The 4,947-nt window shown below is 37.6% G+C and overlaps 1 long non-coding RNA gene across 1 annotated transcript; it reads left to right on the forward strand.

The window, feature by feature from the left end:
- The first annotated feature begins 209 nt into the window (after nucleotides 1-209).
- LOC140016389 (uncharacterized) lies at nucleotides 210-1,363 on the forward strand. The gene is made up of 2 exons (XR_011822782.1): nucleotides 210-309; nucleotides 957-1,363. It is a non-coding gene; the product is annotated as an uncharacterized lncRNA (long non-coding RNA).
- Nucleotides 1,364-4,947: the final 3,584 nt, after the last annotated feature.

The raw sequence follows: 4,947 nt of genomic DNA on the forward strand, positions 1-4,947 counted from the left end.
CTTTTTTTTCCAAGGTATACTTTTAGCCTTGATATTAATTATCTTGCCGACTTATTTTAAGAAAATAATAATAGTATTTCCTTCGAGGAAAAGTATTCCAGGAATATTATAAGAAATATTGTACGGTTCTCACAAGCTCGATTCCAAGTAAAATATTTTGAGAAAAAGTAAACTAGCAACATGCTAGAAAACTCTACATGTGCAAGCCAAAAGTTCCAATAGAAAACTTATGGCTTAAATTCTGATATTCTAGGATTTTACGAGGACGCGGAACTCGATCCTCAATCCAATATCTGAACTTCACTCTTGGTGAGTGTCCCTGCTTGTTCTATGTTATGTGGTTAAGCGCTTTATCAATTCGCTATGTGATAATTGTCAAAATGCAATAAATGATTTTGATCCATCGAAGTGAGCAGTGTGTACTTTATCGCACTAGCCGTTCGAGTGGTGACATGTGTGAAACATTTTCTAATGAATCTGTGAATCTAAATGTAGTTGCGTCGTTGGGTGAATCCCTCGACATCTGAATCCAACTACCATAACATCTGAATCTGTAGTTGCGTCGTTGGGTGAATCCCTCGACATCTGAATCCAACTACCAAAACGTCATTGGGTGAATCCCTCGACAAATTTATTACGGGTATATCTCGAGTATACTGCGTCGGTAGATGAAGTTTGGGCCCAAAGCAGAGGTATGAATGGTGACGGGTTAGGATTAAAATAAGTGGATCTACATGGACTATAAGTAGTGAAAGTTGACGGAGGGTCAACTACGATGGTATCTAATCAAGCGTGGAAATTGGCTCCTGAGAGCCCTGTATCCTACCCTGTGTTGTTACTCGCTTTCCTACTTGTTTAATGCTGCAAATTTCTATCTGTTAAATGTTTATTTGGATGCATGTTTTGGGGCACCACTGAGCTTCGGCTCACCCCACGTTTATTTGTTTTCCTTACAGGTTTTGAGGCTTGAGAAGTTGGATGCTGTTTTTATTTGGTTATACGTGTGTTTGGACAATGTGGTTTTTAAGAATTGTAAATTTCAGTTTGTAACGTGTAATCCTGCTTGCGTACTTTCGCCTTTGTGTTACCACTTGAAGCTGGAAAATGTGTGGCTCTCGTGGTGACCTATGGCTGGGTATTTTTTTTTTATGTTTCCGCTGTTTGGGTTTTTGTACGTTAGGATTGTACGACTTTGTTCTTGTAAGGCGCGTGAACGATAGTTTTAAGAGCCGTCGAAAGGCTGACTTATGTCACTGTTATCCCTGAAGATACTGTGGAGTTATAAAGTTTTACTTGGAAGAATTGCTGATGTAATAGATTAGACTTTTCTTCGGAGGAATTCAGGTTTGAAATGCGTGCTTGAGTCCTGGCGAGAGCTGGGCAGACGATCCGCCAACCCTTTGGTTCGCCTCAGGGGAAAGTGGGGTCGCCACAGGTGGTATCAGAGCTCCTATCGAGCTTAAACCGGGAAAAGGTTCTCGGACCATGGGGAATGGCCTATTAAGTGTTGAATTAATTACTATTGCTAAGGGAATTAGATATGTACGTTGGGTAGGAATCTCAAATATAGGTGATTCATGCTTGGGACTGGCCAGCTTGAGTTGTGAATCATCTCATTTTCGGATTCTTGTACCCGAGTACGAAATATTACATTTAATGGAGTATTTGCAATTGAAAAGAATCCAGTATACTGCATTACGATGTGACTAGAAACCATGATTAAGTTTGGAAAGGAATTAAAGAGACCAAGGTTAGCTTTTGGAAGTTAAAAGTGAAAAGGCTTGATTGGTGGCCTTACTAGCCTTTATGATAGTAAATGAACTTTTTACCATCCCTTATCCTAAAATGTGGCTTTAGATCTAGAATCTGAGTGAAATGGCAGTTCAAGTAAGAGCTATTCAGTTGTGAGTGGCTTTAGATCTGGGAAAGGGATAAGTTTGATGAATTTATCATGTGTTTAGTATGCTACCATTTGCAAATAACTAGAGGTGAGTTCTAGATGACATGGTGGTCTTTTATTGGAGGATTATTGGGGCTAATGTTCGAAAGGATAAAGATAACTAGTTGTTAGGATATTAGAAAAGCCAATGTATGAAATGTTTGAGATCATTTAGAATACTTAAGAGCCACTGATGTACTTAAGTAATGATCATATTATTTGATTCGATATTAGACATAGTAGATCTACAATTTACTAAGGAAATTTGATTAGTGTTACCAAAGGGGTCTAGTGGGATTGTCCAGGACTAAACTAATGAAGGTTAAGTTGAATCTACACTAAGAGTTGAGCTATTAGCTATGTGATTATAATAATTTGTGTATTGTTGTATTGTTTCCTTTCATGTTTATGATGATTGAAGTTTGAGTTATGTATGAAAATATTGAATGTATTCGTGAATTATCTAGCTTTTGAAGTTGTGTGAATTTGGTATGCAATGTGACTTATATTGTGAAGTATATAATTTGATGATTACGTGTTTCATTTTTTTTTTTGTAACGCTGCAATATTTATTAGTCCCGGAAATTAAATAATTACTAACCTGAGTGAATTTTGGTAACCAAAGTGGTGTATAGAACTATGAAAAAAAAAATATATATATATATAATATATGGAGTTGGTGGTGATTATTAGGGCAATCATGTCTTGGTAAATCGTTGTAGTTTATGAGTTAAAGAAATAGTTATCGTATCATGTATACAAGTTGTTGATATAACCATTATTAATAACCAGAAATAGGAAAGGGTAAGAACATGAATAAAATTTAAAAGTTAGTAAACTCGATCTATTTATCAGCTCATACCTTTAGAAGAAAGGTTAGGCCAACGTTGAAGCAATGACTTGATAGATCCAGTGAATGGGAAAAAAAATGAAATAAACTGAACTTTTGTGAATGAATTTCAAGGATTTACCAACTCTATTACGGATAGAAGTCAATAGGATGGGATGTTGGAGTCGGAACTTTGCCATGTTTGGATATTAAATGCATTTTAAAAAGAGATTTGTTTGATTTCTGATTAGAGGGTACTTGAGCTTGATATATGTTGTAATTGACTTTGTTCTGTGATATAATTAAATTGATCATGAATTTGCTTGGTATTAATGATATATATTGAGTGAAATTAACCGTAATAGTATGTATGCATAATTGGTTATTACTTATTTTAAATCAAACCGTTGTGAGAAATATAGAGCCTAGGGAGCGATAATGTCAGAGTGATAATGCTATCTTGGGTGAGAATTTTTAATTGAGTATGACGCGCAGATAAATTATAAATTCAAGTAGTTGAACTTTTATATACTTTGGGAAAACAGTCGATTCGACACTTAAATTACGGGGAAAACACTAAGACCAAATTCCTTTAGTTAAGGTTTCGTGGCAAACGATCCCACTGATCAGATCCACTAATATTTTTCGCTCTCCAACCCAGAATTCGCAATTCTTATAAACTAAGCTAGTGATTACCTTCTTATTACCCATTGGTGTCCTAATTACAAGGTCAAAGGGTAATCTAACGGGTTGCACATCTATTCCAGACATAAAAGATTATGATGTTATCATAGGAATGGATTTCCTAGGTCACCATCATGCTAAGCTTGATTGCGGAGCGAAAGTGGTGGAGTTTTGTATACCTGGAGAAGCGACCCTGAAATTAGATGTTAAGGGTAGGTTAGCATCTTCTGCTATGGTCTCGGGAATACGGGCAAGGAGAATGTTATCTAAAGGAGCTCAAGGTTTTATAGCCTTCTTGATCAATACTCCCAGCGATCAAGTAAAGTTAGAGGATGTACCAGTGGTACGGGAATTTCCGGATGTCTTTCCCGATGAATTAAAGACTTTACCACTAGAAAGAGATGTGGAGTTCAAGATTGACTTGGTGCCTGGAACGGCTCCAATTTCTAAGACTCCGTATCGAATGGCTCCTGCCGAGTTAAAAGAGTTGAAAATTCAATTACAAGACCTCTTGGAGAAAGGTTTCGTGAAGGAGAGTGACTCACCATGGGGAGCACCCGTTCTATTTGTTAAGAAAAAGGACGGAAGTTTGAGGCTATGTATCGATTACCGAGGGTTAAATGAGGTTACCATTAAGAATAAATACCCTCTACCGTTGATTGATAGCTTGTTCGACCAACTGCAAGGATCAGTGGTCTTCTCTAAGCCCGACTTAAGGCAAGGGTATTACTAGTTGAAAATTAAGAAGGAAGATATACCCAAGACTGCTTTTAGTACAAGATATGGGCATTTCGAGTTCGCAGTCATGCCTTTTGGATTTAACTAATGCACCAGCTGCATTCATGGACCTAATGCAGAGAGTCTTTAAGAAATACCTGGACCAGTTTGTAGTGGTTTTTATAGATGATATCTTGATATACTCTAAGACTCAGGAGGAACACGTTACGCACTTGGAGATAGTATTGCAGATACTAAGAGAGCATAAGTTGTATGCAAAATTCAGCAAGTGCGAGTTTTGGTTGGAGGAGATTTCCTTTCTAGGGCACAAGGTTTCCAAATATGGAATTGCCGTGGATCCGGCAAAAGTCGAAGCCGTTATGAATTGGAAGCAGCCAGAAACTCCAACTGAAGTTAGAAGTTTCTTGGGATTAGCAGGTTATTATAGGCGATTTATCAAGGATTTTTCGAAGATTTCAGGATCCATGACCGAGCTAACCAAGAAAGGTAATAAGTTTATTTGGACTCCAAAATGCGAGTCAAGTTTTCAGGAGTTAAAGAGACGTTTAACATCCGCTCCTGTTTTGGTGTTACCTGATGAAGGCGAAGGTTATGCCGTGTACTCCGATGCTTCTAGGGAAGGTTTGGGATGTGTTTTAATGCAAAATGGTAAAGTGATTGCCTATGCTTCCAGGAGACTGAAGCCGCACGAACAAAACTACCCAACTCCTGACCTAGAGTTAGCAGCAGTGATTTTCGCCTTAAAGAAATGGAGACA

The sequence above is a fragment of the Coffea arabica genome, chromosome 11c (genome assembly GCF_036785885.1).
Source record: "Coffea arabica cultivar ET-39 chromosome 11c, Coffea Arabica ET-39 HiFi, whole genome shotgun sequence".
Lineage (NCBI taxonomy): Eukaryota > Viridiplantae > Streptophyta > Magnoliopsida > Gentianales > Rubiaceae > Coffea > Coffea arabica.